This window comes from Ursus arctos, unplaced genomic scaffold, assembly GCF_023065955.2.
Source record: "Ursus arctos isolate Adak ecotype North America unplaced genomic scaffold, UrsArc2.0 scaffold_15, whole genome shotgun sequence".
NCBI lineage: Eukaryota > Metazoa > Chordata > Mammalia > Carnivora > Ursidae > Ursus > Ursus arctos.
The window spans coordinates 59,240,965-59,258,154 of NW_026622819.1; the positions used below are offsets into that span (position 1 = coordinate 59,240,965).

At 49.5% G+C, this 17,190-nt stretch overlaps 1 long non-coding RNA gene across 1 annotated transcript; it reads right to left on the reverse strand.

Annotated features, from left to right (window-relative positions):
• Positions 1-1,110: 1,110 nt before the first annotated feature.
• LOC130543742 (uncharacterized) lies at positions 1,111-15,356 on the reverse strand. Its single transcript, XR_008959299.1, has 3 exons — positions 15,148-15,356; positions 11,216-11,414; positions 1,111-3,051 (listed from the first exon to the last, which is right to left on the reverse strand). It is a non-coding gene; the product is annotated as an uncharacterized LOC130543742 (long non-coding RNA).
• Between the last annotated feature and the right edge of the window lie 1,834 nt (positions 15,357-17,190).

The window sequence follows — 17,190 nt, forward strand, 5'->3', positions numbered from 1 at the left end:
CTCTGGTGTCATAGAAAGAATGTGGACACAAAGCCAAACACACCGGTCACTTGTTAATCTGTGTGACCTTGGGCAAGTTACTTCACTTCTCTGTTGACTCCTCAGCTGTGTAACGAGATCAACCACCCCTATCTCTCCAGAGGGATGCGGGGCAGGAATGAGATAAGACTCATGACATGTCCAGCATGATGCCTGCCCTTGACCAGTGCGTAGCCCCCATTGAATGGCCCAGTGTGCATGGCCCCCAGTGGAGCACAGCCAGTCCACCCCTGGGCACATGCTTGCCCTCATGGTAGCTCTAGGCTTAGTACTAGGGCTGGGTCTAAAGATTCTGAGGGAGGAATGCGGGTTCTGCCTGGCATCTGCGGGTGAGCTGAAATTGCTTCTAGAATGATCTAGGCCAGCCTGGGTGCACCGGTCCTGCCCACTGACCGCCCACCCTCCCTAGCCCTGCCTCCTGCCAAGATGAGCTGCAGGGTTAAGACTGGGTGACTCATCCACAGAGAGGGAGACCAAGTCAGGAGATCTACACAAGACAGAGAAAGACTTCTTTTTCCCCCCAGTGATTATGAGCAGCTCCGAAAGGGACCCACGCATCATCAATTATTCATGGGGCCTTGAAGGAGGCCATGCAAAGAGCCCAGCTGGGAAGCAGGGTGGGGTGATGGAGTAAGAAGTGGGAGACACTTCACCCTGCCCCAGCCTGGGATAAGCTAAGCTGAAGCATTCTGGGGTGACATGGGCTGGCTTTCTAGAGGATTTGCCCTGGGAGGGGTAAGTAGCAGCAGGCCTTTCACAACTGCCGTGTGGTGGCAGTCCCGCTGTGCTTGGTCTCAGGGGTGGTTAGCCCCATTATACGGTTGAGCAAATGAGGGGCAGAGAGATGAAGTGACTTGCCCAAGGTCACACTGCTGTGAAGTGACCAAATTGGAAATGAAAGAAAGGGACTTGCTCCTATGAAAAGGGGATCAATGTGTTTTCAGCATCTGCTATGCTCCGGGCACTGTTCTGGATGCTGGGGGGTACAGCAGCGAACAAAGCAAAGCCTCTACCCATGGGGCTTGTATTTTATTTGTGGGATGACATTCAATAAGCAAGCAATAAGTATGAAATAATTTTAGGTAAGGATAGGTGCTATGAAGAAAACAAGCGGCTCAGCAAATAGAAAGGACGAGAGATAGGATGGTGTGCAGGGACAGCCTGCCATTTCAGTTGGAGTGACCAGGGAAGGCCTTTCTGAGGGAGCAACACTGAAGCTGAAACCTGAATAAAGCAAGGAAATGAACCCTGCAAAGATCCAGAAGAGCAAGCCAGGTCGGAGAACAGCAAGTGCAAAGGCCCTGGGGCTAGGAACTTGATGTGTTCAAGACCTTACAAGAATGCTGGTGTGGGGTAGTGAGGGAAGGGTGGTGGGAGAAGGGGTCAGAGGGGAATAGGGGCTAGAACATGAAGGACCTCAGAGGCACGGTAGGGGGAGATCCTTATGGAGGAGCATGAGATGCTATGACCCCTGAGTGGGCAAATTCCTACTGTGCACATCTGGTTTCCTCTCCTTCTGGATCGGGTCAGTCCAGGCTTCCTGGCCTCCTTCCCCTCGGAAGCACCACAGAGGGACAGGGAACACTCAGCCTGCAGAAGACGAGGATTCGGAGCACACAAGTGTGTCATCACACACCAGAAGAGCTGCTGCCACCATCCTCCACCTCACCCCTACCCTTCTGTTAGCCCAGCTGGCCCGGTGCCAGACCTGAAAGACATGCACATTATCTTGTTGAACGTATGCTTCAAGGCAACCCTGGAAGGGGGTATCCCTATGTTACAGATGAGAAAACCGAGGCTCAGTGAGGATGGACTTACTGAAGGTCGCACAGCTGGAAATGGAGGCATCAGAGAGGATGCACTTAACCCAGGGCAGGTCTTTGAAGAGCCTGACCCCTCTGCCGGTGGGAGCCCCTCCGGACCGCAAGCCCCACTCCCCTCCCCGCAGAAGCAGAGGTGCCCTTACTTACATCTCTAACTTCCCTCTCTCACGCTTCCTCCAGGGACCCTGGACACTCCATTAGCCATTAGCATTATCAGCCTCTGATAGGGAACCACAAACCCTGCTGACCAGGGAATTTCTGGCAAGAAATGCCATCCCAGCACCTTCTTGACCCATTACTAGCTGAATAGCTGTGAGAACGGAAAGCAGGGATTCTCTTAGAGTGGGAATGAGGCTGGAGCCTTGTAGAAGTAGGTGCAAAAGCCTTAAAATGTTCACTTATCTTTTGGGCCACCCAGAAATTCCATTTCTTGAAATGTGTGCGGAGAAATCTTAGGATATGTGCAAAGATACATGTACACACAGTGGGGACACATGGTGCAGACAAACCAGCCGTTTATGACTGCTGCCCATTCCAGCTGGCTAGTGTCTAACCCAGACCATCACGGTTGTCAGATATTTTGAAAGTCACTCTTGCACTTAAAGATATTGCATCCCTAATGTCAACAGGGAGAAACTGGAAACAACCTAAGTGTCCAAAAGGGGGGATTGGTTAAATAAATGAGAGGTACATTCATTCATAGACTACTGTGTAGCAAGCAAAAGTTATGCTTCTAAAGAACATAAAAGGGTACAGGAAAATATTTATAACCCATAGTTACAAGAAAAAGGGTTACAAAACAGCATGTTCCTAGTCTAGAAGACCCAATATAAATTTTTCTGATTTTGGCAACGTGGCAAACGGAGGTGACACTTCTCCTACCTCACCACAACCAAAGAAACATCTAGAAGTGCTAGGTGAAATAAAACAGAGATATCGAAAACATTTAGCTGAACTTCAAGTAAGTAAAGAGAAATTCCCTTTGGGACAAGAGACATGGCCTTGGCATGCATGGGGTAGACAGGTAGAACTGAGATACTCACCAAGGCATTTCCTCTGGAGAAGTCACTTAGGTTGCTCACCCAATATTTCCAGAGCATTGTCCAGACAGGGAATGTTCGAGAGAACAGATACTCCAGCAGCCTGGCTCCCCAACTGAAGACACATGAAACGATTTCTCATCTGATTCCTGATGGACGTGGAGTAGAAGAAATAAAACTTTGTCATGTTAAGCTACTGAACGTTTGGACTTATTACCACGATATAACCTTGCCTTTCCTAACTGCCATAGCCTCCCATGAAAGGTGGGCTTAGGGAGACCTCACCCAAAATATGGTCAGGGTGGAAATGAAAAAAGTACCTCTTGAGAATTTGAAATCTCAAGTTGTACCACGCGAGTGAGTGGAGATTGAATTTAAACTGCTTAACTGGTACGGGAAGCCCCAACCGAGAAAACATTGTAAAAATTGGTCACGACTAGCAAACACTCAAGCACACCAGAAAGAGCAAATGTAAAGCTGGTTTAGACGTTTCTCCAACCCAGGGCACATGAGACCCCCATCGGAACCAGCCCTTGGAAAAGATGGGCTTACCATAAAGAAAACTACAAACTACCCAGGAAAATGATCAACCATAGGGCAGAGTCAGCAAACAGAACAAGTTAGGAGAATGTGTCTCCCAATACCACGGAGAGTAGGGCAGGCAGAAAGAGACGGACATAGATACTTTCCCTTACAAAGAGGATTGAAAAATGTAGCCTTCAATTATTTTATGTAATGAAATTAAGAGCATGGAGTTAAAGATATGAACTCCTTTGATCAACTGTTAGCCTTAAAACATTAATCCACCTGGGGCGCCTGGGTGGCTCAGTCGTTAAGCGTCTGTGTTTGGCTCAGGGTGTGATCCCAGGGTCCTGGGATCAAGCCCCGCATTGGGCTCCTCCACTGGGAGCCTGCTTCTTCCTCTCCCACTCCCCCTGCTTGTGTTCCCTCTCTCGCTGGCTGTCTCTCTCTCTCTGTCAAATAAATAAATAAAATCTTAAAAACATTAATCCACCTATCCTATGATTCATACATTACCAGGAATCTTGAACTTCCTGATATTTCTATCTAAGGCTTCAGATTTGTACTACTTATAATATTCTTTTCAGACCCATGCAAAAATCTCTCGATTGTGAGAACAAACCAAATAAATGTATCTGAGTGTTCATATGTGTTTGCAAGTAGCTAGCAAACATCTAGGTATACAAACACATAACTGTATACGTGTGTGTGGTATATATGTGAATGTGTGTGTATATATACACTGTCAAATAATACTTGTATAATATTGTGGCATTTTTAACAATCAAAAGTGTGTAGCTAACACATACTTTAAAAATGATTTAAGATGGTGACCTTAAGAATAAAAGAGAAACCACGAGGGGAAAAAAACCAAGATACCGTGAAAGCACACCCATCAGCATAGAAAAAAGACTGGAAAGAAATATATTTTAATTCAAATATTATCTCTGGGTGGTGGGAAAACAGGTGATTTTAATTTCCTTCTTTGATTTGCTTTATTGCTCAAAATTTCTGTTATGACCAGAATTGATTTTTTTCAGGTTGCATTAAAAACTAACTTTGTTTAACCAGGCAGGTAATACGTACATACAATTAAAATAATACAATTAAAAAGAGGTTAAAGTAAAATAGAGTTAAGAACACAAAATTACTTCTTTGCTTAGGACAAATATCTTTTTAAAATCTGGGGACATTACCTTCTCATTTTCCAGTGGGTATACTATAATTTTTGGAAGGGGATTAAGGAGATCCTCGCTGGCTTAAGCCAGGCTCCAGTTCCTCAACAGGGAGCTCGTTTGTTTTGGGGGGCTCTGGAGAATGGGCAGTTAGGGACCCAAAGCAGGAGATTTGCCTGTGGAACCCCACACCTCCTGCATGTTCTGATAGCAACAAAGGATTCAGGAATCAACAGTCATTTCATATTTTTTGAGGGTTCCTTAGCTTACTTATTTAGAAAACATCAAGCAATATCAGTTTATTGTAGAAAATGTGGAAACTGACAAAAACCATAAAGATGACACTAAGAATGGCAGAGGGCCACACCATCCAGGGGCTCCAGTGTTGCCCAGCTTCTCAAACATGTGCCCAGCGGTGTGCTCTGTGCCAGGCACTAGGAGAATATACAAGGAGCACGAGACTAAGTTGCAGCCTCGAGGATCTTTCCCCAGCTTGGGAGAAGCAGTCTGTTCTTCTGGTGGCAAGCAACAGAAGCAGGTGGTCTGACTTCAGCACAAAGAAATGTACTGGAAGAATATGGTGTAGCTCCCAGACTTCACTGAGAAGCCGGAAGCTTCAGCAAGGGCAGGGGCTCTGGGGATCCAGGCAGCGGGAATAAATGGACCTTCTTCCAGGAATGAGTCAGCAACATGGTCATATGTACAGTGCCCCTCTGCTAGAGACTAGGATGTGAGTGGCCTGGCTGGGTCAGGGGACGTGAGGCACCTTGACTGACAGCCTCACTGGACGGTATGCATGGTGGGGCTACCCCCACAGGAAACCAGGCTGCTGGTTGCAAGAGGAGGGGAGTAGAGGCGGGAAGATCACACCACAGCTTGCTCCACCTGGGTCTGAATCTAGGCTGGGTCTCGGTAGCCACATGGTCTGGGCAGGCTGCTCAGTCCCATGGGCTCTTTCTTCCATTATCTCTTAAAATGAGCGTGATGACATAGGGGTTGCAATGAGGAGGAAATGAAATACAGTCAGTCTGGGCCATGAGTTGAGCTCAAGATGAATGGTGCATTGGAATTCTAGAGCTGATTTGGAAGAATGACAGGGGAACCTCTAAACCCGGGCCAAGTTTCAAACTAGAGGTCCGAAGACCACAGTGCTTCAAGATCTAGCCATTTCTCAGCTGTAAGAGCTCAAACGAGTCATGTTCCCTCCTTGGGCCTCAGTTTCTGATCTAAAATGTGGTGATAATCTGAGCTGCCTGCCTCAGATGGTGCTGTGAGGACCCAAAGAGAAGAACAGTTTTGGGAATGGCGTCAGATGGGGGTGGAGTATCTTAGGGGAGAGGAAAGAGAAGGACATGCTTTGTAGGGGCACCAGCAGGAGCGAGAGATGAAGGGGAGAACACACCAGCTCCTCCCCCCAGGTTAGTGGGTGTTAATATGCTAATAACTGTGTCCATTTCTTGAGCTCCTGCCCTGTGCCAGGCTCTGTATGAGGTTCTGGGGCCACAGGGACAACAGAAGGGACATAACTCCTGGCCACATGGAGCCTGGGGGTGGGAATGGAGCTCAAATAATCAGAGAGGTGCTCGGAGGGGGCACTTGTTTCTGCCAGAGCAGTAACAGGGACTTGAGCTGGTGTGAAGTCAGGGAAGGCTGCCTGGAGGAGGTGACCCTGAATTGACAGCTGACCATAAAGGAGGTCACTGGACCTGTAAGTGGAGGAAGAGCACTCTGAGCAGGGGGGACAGCACTGCAAAAGCCCTTTGGCAAGAGGGAGGAAGGCATGCTGGGGAAATTAGTGCAGACTGAGAAAGGGCATGCTCAGGTTGCTGAAGGAGCTCAGTTGCTCTGAGGAACCCACTGGGAAGCAGAAACAGTGCTACCTGAGGACATTCTGTTTTTAGGGCCCAGAGGCAAGCCAACAAAGTGGAGATTCTTGCTTTCCCTGGGCTCTGGCTCTCGGAGACTTGAAGTGCCTTGTCCAACAGCATTCAGCCTAGCTAGAGTACAGCCAAAAGAGGATTCAGATTCTAGGGAATGTGTCAGAGAAAGCACCTGAGAATGAAAAGAGCGCTGTTGGAAGGCTGAGGAAGACATATTCTTTTGGGCAATAGGGAGCCATAGAGGTCTTAGAGCATAGCAGGTACTCTCGGCAGCAATTTAGCTTCCGTGTTGGAAGGCTGAAGACAGTTGCTGGGGACAATGTGCCATGGCCTCCACGCCACATGCCATGTTTAGTCATGGCCAGCAGCAAATCTCTGTGCTCTTTCAAGTCAGTAAGTGATGCTGGGGAGGGAGTAGGAGTTTAACTGGAGGTTGCTGCTCTGGCCCCTTTGTTCTCTGGAGGAGGGAAGGCCAGTTTCTTCCTGTGAGATGTCTGTTACGGGGACAGTGAGGCCAGAGAGAGGAGCTCAGGTTTCTGAGCACCTACTGTGCACCAACCCAGGACATCCCTTGTGTGCTTGGAGGGAGGTGACAGGATGCCTTGAAGGTCCCCGACCTGGCCTTAGAGAACCCAGCCTCACGTCAGGAAGGCATGGGAGGTGCACCTGAGGACAGGCAGGTGGGTAGAAGTGCATCTTTAACACCGTGACACCTGTCCGCAGGTGCAGAGCCTTGTTCTGGCTTCACTGTATAATTACCTGCTATTTATGGCAAATGTGCCCCGTTTTCTTTTTATGGAGGTGGTAAGAAATTAGTTTCAATAAATTTCTGATAAATACATTTGAATGATATATTACGATCCATGTAAAGAAAAACCGATCAGTGAATACTGCGGGGGAGATGTGGGTGTGCTACAACGTGGCTCGCAACACAGGAACGGTGGAAGGTTGGGCCATTCCTTCCCATGATCCCCACGATAGCTCTGCGGTAGGGCCTGCCATCCCCATTTACAGCTGGGAAAGCTGAGTTATAGCTGGGAAATTCACTTTCCCCTGACCCACTGCTAGGGAGGGCCAAGCCAGTTCTGGAACCTGGGTGTCCCCTGACACCTGGCCTCATTCCACCTAAGCCCCAGGTTCGGCATGGCTAGCTGCGGGAAGCCTTCGCCACCTCTCTGGCTTGCTGTTTGGCAGTTCAGAGCTCTCCTGACCACAGCGGTTCTCATCCAGGCCCGGGCTTCACCACTTACTAACCAGTGGCCTTGAGCAAATGACTGACTTCCCTTATGCCCGTTCTCGTCTGTAATATGGGGACAATGCTTGTACCTCAAAGGACTGTTCAAGAGATTTAATGAGATGATGTCCTTTACTACTCAGTAGAATCCCAGGGCCAGGAAGCTACCTGTCCAAGTTCACACAGGTGGGAAGAGGAGGTGGAGCTAGACATGAATTTAGGTCGATCGGGTTCCCAAACTGCTGGTTTTAGTGGCTGCATGGTGTTGCGTCCCTTCTGTGGAAAGCCGCGGTGTCCCCATGTTGGAAGAAGCTGACACAGTCTACAGGGGATAAAAGATACCTGAATGGCAGGTCCATGGGGAGGGGGCTTGGTTCTCCTTGGGCAGGAGCCAGAGGACTCTGCCAAGATCCCCAGAAGCATGCAGGGTCAGGAGTGAGGGAGGCCACTTTCCTGTGGGAAAATGTAGGGCGTTTCCACTTATAGCCTGATAATTGGGCCCAGCGAGGTCCAGAGCACAGATGATGTCATTCATCCTCTGCGGCCTTTGGGGCTTAGGAAGCCTCCAGGGAAAGCGGGTGGGGGAGGAAGGGCTAGAGGGCAGAGAATCTGGAAAGAACGGCTGATAAAAACAGGAATCAGGGTTTTGGGTGCGTGGATCGAGGCCAAGGGAGCTTTACAGCCATCGCGGCAGGAGTGGGGGACACACATAAGACCCAGAGGCAGATGCGGGGGGTGACAGAAAGAATGAGCGGGCCTGTGTGGATTTAAAGTGCTGCTCCATGCAGAATGCTTAGCCTGGCTTGTGCCCCATGAACACGGCACCCAAGGGTGGGCGTAAGCGCCTGTCTTTGGCACTCATGCCCCTGACCTCCACCTGGCTGTCCCCATCACCTTGGATTCAACAAACCTGACCTGTCCCTTCCCCCAGCCATCCCAGCAGCCCTTCCTGGCCTCCCTGAGGCTATGGCATCCCCTCCTAGGCTCCGGAGCCCACGGTCTGGCCTCGGATCTCAGCCCGCCGCTTCCGCTGTGTGACTGATAATTACCTAACCTGGTGACAGCGCCTACCTGCCCTGAGAGCTGAGGGTACACATCAGTGACTCAGACGCAGCGTCTAGCGCATAGCGAGCGCTCATCCAAGTCGTCCTGATCGCGGGGACGAAGGCCCACAGCACCCCTTGTGATGGGTCCGCCTGCCTCTCTGGCCCCGGCACTGGGGGCCTGCACCCCACACTGGTTCCTGCGTCTCTCACACCTCTGTGCCTCTGTGCTGGCTGCTCCTCTGCCTCGAATGTTCCTTTGCTCTTTTGCCTGCTCTTCTTTTCTCACTTGGCTGATTTCACTTTAATCTTTAAGACAAATTACTTTTGTCACCTTCTCCAAGAAGCCTTCCCTTGCTCGCTCCTGGGCTTCTACAGCCTTCTGCATCCTGTTGGGCAGAGGATTTTTGCAGTCTTGGTATTGTCTGCGTTTCTGCTCCACAGCTCCCGGTCCGTGAGCTCCTTGAGAGCACGCCATGGCCTCATCATGTTTACGTCACCAGGGCCGGGCTCAGGTGGCCCCGCACTAACTGCTCTCAAGCCTCTTCTAACACTGAGACACCTGCAGGGGCCCAGCTAAGGATACCGACAGCTAGCCCGTATTTACCATTTATTACGTCAAGTTTTCTCACGGCTTTCTCTCATGTGGACTCTGACTCTTGGGATGATTACTCTCATGTACCCACTTGCCTAGGCTGGGGTGCCCAGTTGTCAGGCCAACACAAACTAGATAGTGCTGTGATGATATTTTGTAGATGGGGTTGGGTCCTAGAATCTGTTGACTTTAAGTAAAAGAGATTACCCTCCCTAATGTGGGTGGGCCTCATCCAATCAATTGAAGGCCTTAAGAGCAAAAACTGAGGTTTCCCAAAAAAGTAGGAATTTTGTCTTGACAGTCGTTTAGGAATCCTGCCTGAGTTTCCAGCCTGTTTTTGGCCTGCCTTATGGATTCTGGTATATATATAGATCTCTCTCTCGCTGATATATATATATATATGAGACAGATGTATCTGTCTCCTATTGGTTCTATTCTTCTGGAGAATCTTGACTAATACTACTACTATCCCCATGTTACAGACAAGGAAGCTGAGGCTCACAGAGGTTAAGTCTTATGGTCAAGGTCACAGAACTGCTCAATGGCAGGGCCAGAACGGGGACCCAGGCAGCCTCTCCACAACTAACATCCCTGATCACTGAGGTGATGCTGGGATCCAGGGTCTTATCCTTTCTCAGACATTTCTGAGCGTCTTGAGCCAGCTTCCTGAGCCAGGGGAATTGTCCAATGAATGAGGCCCTTCCTGTATAGCCAGGAGAGTTTACAACTCTCCTCTACTTCCTGTTCTCCAGGAAGATGTAGCGAAGCTTCTCTAGGTAAGAGAAAAAGAAGGGAGGACCTAGGAACAAGCCCTTCCTTCTACTTCCTGACTATGGGACCTTGGGCAAGTGTGTTCCCCAGTCTGGGCTTCAGTTTCCACAACCTAAAATTCCCCCGACAGGGGACTGGTTAGATATATTATGATACCCCCACCCAACAGAACAAAGTCAGGAGATTCTCTGCGCCATTGTATAGAAAAATCTTCAAGATAAATTATAGCGTGAAAAGAGCCAACTGTAGGACAGTATGGTGTACGTGTTTTTTGTATAAGAAAAAGGGGGGGCTTAAAATGTTCTTATGTTGACATGAATAAACTCTGAAGAGATACACCAGAAACTATTAAAAAGGATTCCTTGAGGGGCACCTGGGTGGCACAGCGGTTAAGTGTCTGCCTTCGGCTCAGGGCGTGATCCCAGCGTTATGGGATCGAGCCCCACATCAGGCTCCTCCGCTATGAGCCTGCTTCTCCCTCTCCCATTCCCCCTGCTTGTGTTCCCTCTCTTGCTGGCTGTCTCTATCTCTGTCGAATAAATAAATAAAATCTTAAAAAAAAAAAAAAAAGGATTCCTTGAGGAAGGGATGGATAGGGATAGAGATGGGATGAGACTTCCCACTTAAAAAAATAATAATAATGATTTTAAAATAGTGATCATGAGAGTTATTTCCTTTAACATGCTGTAGTTAGGATTAAGTTAGAAAATATATGTAAAATGCAAAGCATACAGTAGGTGCTCAAAAGTGGTAGCTTGTTGTCTTTTTACCATGAATCTTCGGGGCATTCCTCAGGAAAGGGGGAGATGATCACGATAATAGCTCCACTTGCCACTGGAGCTCCCTCTGTGTACTTCTGGCTGAATGGAGCGCTTTGGCTGCAAAGGAAATATGCCCCACAGGCTTTGCTTCCCAGGATTTAGTCCCCTACCCGAGGAACATGGGCTAGCGTCCTTGGACGATGTAGTGCTCGGCATGCATTCACCAAAGCATCAGAGGGGAACTCTCTTTCATGGTGGGTGGGAACGCAGAACGGTGCAGCCACTTTGGAAGACAGTTGGGGGGTTTCTTACAAAACTAAACGTACTCTTACCATACCATCCAGCGATTGTGCTCCCTGGAATTGACCCAAAGAATTGAAAACTTCTGTCTCCACCGCAATCTGAACACGGATGCTTACAGCGGCTTTATTCATAATTGCCAAAACCTGGAAGCAACCAGGATGTTCTTCATCAGTGGGTGAGTGGGTAACGAAACTGCGGTACATCCAGACAAGGAAATATTATTCGGCCCTAAAAAGAAAAGAGTTATCAAACCAGGAGAAGACAGAAGAAACTTAAATGCATATTACGAAGTGAAAGAAACCAGTTTGAGAAGGCTACATACTGTAAGATTCCAACTCTACGATGTTCTGGAGAGGGCAGAGCTGCAGAGACAGTCAAAGATCAGCAGGTGGCAGGAGTGGGACTGGGGGTGGGGTGGGGGGAGAGGGGACCAGGCAGTGCACAGATGATTTCAAGGGCCGTGAAAACACTCTGTAGAATGTTACAATGATGGATACATGTCATTATATATCCGGAATGTACACCACCAAGAAAGAACCCTGAGGTAAACTGTGGACTTTGGATGAAGACGACATGCCAATGTAGGCTCATTCTTAGCAAAAATGAACCGTTCTGGTGAGTGATGTTAATAATGGAGGAGGCTGTGCATGTGTGAGAAATCTCTGTATTTTCCTCTCAATTTTATTGTAAACCTAAAAGCACTCTAAAAAAAAAAATAAAGTCTTAAAAAAAAGATTAGAGTGAAAAGAAGGTTCACTGGTAGGCAAGAGGCGAGAGGTTTCTGGGATGGGAGCAAACATTCATGAGCCATACCAGGCGTTCTTAGATACGTCTGTCTTGTAATCCTCCTATTCAACCTTGGGAGGAATGGTGATTTTACAAAGAAACTAAGCCTCAGAGAGTTGAGCTAATCTGTCCAAGAACACACAGCTAGAAGTTGGCAGACAGGCTCTGACCCCATGTCTCCCCAGTTGCAAGTATCTTTGTCTTCCCCTACACTATGATGCCTGTGGCCAGGGCCTAGAAGGTTCTGTTGGGTTGACTAAGTGAAGCAGGGGCTAGGTAGGGGGATGGGTGTGGGTCAGGGAGAATAGTAGTAGCAGCATGAGAGTGGTCCGTAGGCCCATTTCAAAAAACTTTAAACTTGACAACAGTCCTAGTAGATAGGCAGAGGTCACAGTGTTATCTTCCCCCTTCCCCTCTTTTATTCATTCACTTTTCCATTTAGCCAACCATTAACATTTTAGTGAGAACTAGTCCTTGACAGGCCTTAAATTGGGAACTAGGGACATCAAAATGACTGAGTCATGGCGTTGGCACCCAAGGAGATTGCAGTCCAGCAAGAGAGAAAGGCCCACAAACTAATGTAGATAATTGAACGCTGAGTTTAGGATGAACACAAAGTAGTTAGGGGCAGAGGTCCTGGAAAATGTGTCGGAGTTTGTCATGTGTGAGGTGGGGCTCACATGGTAAGGACCAAAGGAGCAGGAAGAACAGTGAATTTGGAGAACAATTAAGGGCTCAGAGTGATTGAAGGGTGTGTGTGTGTGTGTGTGTGTGTGTGTGCGCGCGCGGGCCCGCACAGGGAGAGAAAAGGACGAGGATAGGGAAATGGAAGAGGTCAGACCCTGATATATTGTGACAAAGAACGGACTTCATCCTACAGGTCACAGAGAGGTAAGCAGGGCCACAGAGTAGCCAGGCAGATCCGGACTTTGGAGCAACCACTGTGGGGCCTGAGAGAGGGGCAGAGACTGGAGACAGGGGCCCCATCCTGGGCCATCTTCCAGTCCCTTAAGTTCTTCTAGGGTCTCTCCTTTGCTACTGCCCCCTGTATAATTGACATTTTTATTGAAATAATAATAGATTCCCGTGCAATTGCAGGAAATTATTCAGAAATCCATTGTAGATTTGCCCATTTTTCTCCCAATGGTAACATTTTGCAAAATGATTCCTTTGCCACGTTTCATATAGACAGTGGATATTGTGATGGAGGCACCAGGGTGTTGAAGGACAGATGCCCAGAGAGCTCTGGTGACTCCGGGGCTTCTTTCCCACCACCTTCCCTCCATGAGCCAAGACCATTTTATAGATGTGTCATGGGACAAGCTGGGAAGCCTTGCAGCAAAACTCACCAGTTCATCCTTACAAGCCTCTAACATTCTTTTTTATCTCCTCACAGACCAGGCCACCCCCTTGGGCATCACGCTGCACACGGCCACACCCCACACATAGTGGGTGGAGCCAAGATGATCAGCTCACCAACCAGGGCTCAGCTCCCCTTCTGGTGCGGGGCTGGGAAGTACCTGCCGGGCAGGGAACTGTATCTCCCAGCAACCCTTGCTGGTCACGTGACCAATACAGCGCGAGCCCCAAAGGGAGGCACGGCGCTTCAACGTGAGGTGCTGAGTCGTGGCTCGGCCTCCTTTTGTTTCTTCGCTCACGCTGCTGTTTGGATGACTCCCGAGTGATCTTGAGACCACAAGATGGCAGAGGAGCCACGAGATGGAACAGCCTGTGTCCTGGAGCAGCCATTGGAGGGAAGCCACCCAGGGGAGCCAGGGGCCAGGACCGTGAACGTTAGACTTTGGAGGGGGGGAAATAAACATGCATAAACGTTTCAAATGCACCAAAGAAGTAGAGAGCATAGTATAATAACCCCCTTTAGCCATCCATCATTCAGCTTCAAACATTAGCAACATTTTCTACTCTTCTTTTATTCACCTGCCCTGCCCTACTTCTTTTTTTTTTTTTAAGATTTTTTTGGGGGGCACCTGGGTGGCTCAGTCGGTTAAGCCTCATGTTGCAGGTCATGATCCCAGAGTCCTGGGATCCAGTCCCACGTGGGGCTACCTCTCCCTCTGACCCTCTCCCCTCCCGTGCCTTCTCTCTCACTCACTCTCAACTACATAAATAAATAAAAATCTTAAAAATTATTTATTTAATTAATATATTTATTTGAGAGAGAGCAAGCTCATGAGCAGGGGGGAGGAGCGGAGGGAGAGGGACAAGCAGACTCCGCCCAGAGCATGGAGCCCCAGGCGGGGGTCAATCCCATGACCCTGAGGTCATGACCTGAGCCAAAACCCAGAGTGAGCCCTTAACTGACTGAGCCACCCAGGCGCCCCTGCTCCACCCTACTTTTAAATTGTTTGCCGGAGTTTTCAAAAGTAATTCCCAGGAAAAACGCTGACAGACAAAAATCTAAACACGTTTTATTGTGCTAAGCCACCAAGATGAGGGGCCGTTTGTCACAGTCGTTAGCCAGCCTTGACTAATGCAGGGGACACTTGGTACCTAACTATTGAACTGAACAAAGTGACCTGTTTTTCTAGGCAGTGCAGCACCAGGAGGAATGTGTCTGGGCCTCACGCAGCAAGAAGGCCAAGCCTTCTAGCTCGCTGAGAAGTAGTTCTGTTCTTCTGGCCTGGCTGCACCCCGTTGCACCCAGCCGCACCCACCCACCCTACTGGACGCTACCTCCTACTTCTTCCTTTTTCCAGGCCCTGGTCTGCTGAGGGGAGAAGCAGACCTAAGGTGGGACCAGGAATAGAGGGTTTGCAGGGCCGGGTCTTGGCTTGGGCCAGGCGGGGCGTGGTGGGGTGAGGCTGAGCAGAGAAAGCAGGCACAAGGGTTGGATGTGGGAATCCCACAGCCTAGCAGCAGGGTCTGGGGCCAGGGGAGCAAAACCTTTTGTGCCTTTCAGCTTGGCCTGTGTTCGTGACCTGAGGCGCAGAGGCAGAATGAAGCTTTGTGGTCAGACCCTCAGGGGGGCTTGGGTCCATTCAAAAAGTCCTTGTTAGTGAGTACAGGTTGGGCAGCCCTGTGCCTGGCACTGGGATGCACGTGGGCCGGATCCTGGCCTAGCTACTCCCCAGCTGCGTGACCTTGGGTAGGTTCCTTTACCCCTCTGAGCCTCAGATGCCCAGTATTGAAAGCGGGATGGAAATATCAGTCTTACCAGGGACATTGGCCGTGATGTATGGAGAAAGCCTGGCACCCAGTAGGCTCTTGATGACTCATAGAGATTGCTCCTGATTTCTGTTCGCAGCAGCTAGGAGTAAGAAGAGGGCGCGCGGGCACCCATCCAGGGAGCGGAGCAGGGCCGGAGGATGCTGAGCCCCACCCTGTTGGGAGCTGTTTTCAGAGCAGGAGAAAGGGAGAATGCAGAGAGCCAAAGAGTTTTCTCTGGGAGCGGCCAGGTCTAATTTTGCATGTCAGAGGAGGTGGGTGGGTGGAATCCTGCAATTCAGGGGCTCTTTCCTGGAAGGGGCTGGGTAGGCAACAAAATGCTTCCTCCCTCAGAGGCAGCCTCACAGCTGTCAGGAAAAAACAGCTGCATGGCTTCCCTTCAAAGAGGTGAGACCTCGGTCTGTGAGGCAGCAGGGCAAGATGTGACAGCAAACAGGAACTCCCAAGCAAATTTTCTCAGGGGGGATGGACCAGGTTCAGAAGCCAGTCCCGCTTCCTGGCTGTGTGACCTTGGGCAAGTCACTTCACCTCTCCCGAGCGTTAGTTGTGTCAGGCTTTAAATGATCCCCGTCTCACAAGGCTATTGTGGGGAGAAAAGAGAATGCATCTCAGATGCTTTGTGCTGTGCCTGGTACACCGGAAGCGCTCAATAAAAGCCATCTTAAATCACTCACCCCTCCGGCTAAAATGAAACTCCTTTTTTTCTCCCAAGGAACTTCTCAATAGCGGAGGCGCCCAGCGCCTCTTCTCTTTCCCCACACTGACTCCCCGCATGGGCTCGCTCACTTCAGCAGCATCAACCCCCCTCTCCATGACATCGGCTCTGTGGATGGCATGAGGTGCCAGTGCCCTTGCTACTGTTGGTCACAGGCTCTTGATGTTCCCCCGAAGCCGCACCCCACCCCCAGCCCTTCCCATCCATTCAGCAGACGGATCTTTTCTTTTTTTTTAAAAGATTTTATTTATTTATTTGAGAGAGTGCGAGCACAAGGGGGGTTGTGCAGAGGGAGAGGGAGAAGCAGACTCCCTGCTGAGCAGGGAGCCCGATGTGGGGTTGATCCCAGGACTCTGGGATCATGACCTGAGCTGAAGACAGACGCTCAACCGACTGAGCCACGCAGGTGTCCCAGACAGGTCTTGATTATTCTCTCTCCCTCAGCCCCCAAGTCCAACCCATGAGCAAGTCCTGACACCCCTCCCTTCATAATATGTTTTTACTGCCCTGCCTCCCCCGCTGTGACCCCCGCAGTCCACGCCACCCTCTGGCTCCTGCTCTGCCGACAGCCCCTCCTCACGCTCCCTGCTCCTGCCTTGCCCTGCTTGTAGGCTGCTCTCCACACAGCAGCCGTACCTTTCTCTTTCAACTGCTCATTCCCACAGAACCTAGACTTACAGAAAAATTGTAAGAACAGTGCAAAGACTTTCTGTACACTGTTCACTCCATTTCTCTCTCTCTCTTTCTCTCACACACACGCACCCATTTTTTCTAAAACATTTGAGAGTAAGTTGCAGACATGATGCCCCCTCTCCCCTAAGTATTCCAGTGGGTATTTCCCATAAATAAGGGCGCTCTCTTACATAACCACGGAACGATGATTAAAAACAGTACTAATTTACATTAGCTAATTTACAGACTTTATTCACGTTTATTCACGTTCTGCACTATTGCCCCCAAAGAAAAGTCTGGAACACGCACCACACTCCATTGTGGCTCCCCTTTAGTCTCTTTACGTTGGACTAGTTCCTTGGTCTGTCTTCTTCTGTCATGACGGTGGCACTTTGAAAAGTACAGTCTAGTTATTCCATAGCATGTCCCTCAGTTTGGGCTCATCTGATATTTCCTCTCATTGCGAGAGCTTTTAAGAAGTCAAGGCGATCTCTCCACAACTGGCTCTTGACCCGCGATGGCTGTCCATCCCCCCCAGAGAAAGTACAGACGCTCCCACAGCTCTTCCTCTAGCACTCCGACATCCGTCCTCAGACACGTCTCCTCCTTCTAGCTGCGCCTCACCCCCACTGTGGGGTTCTCTGC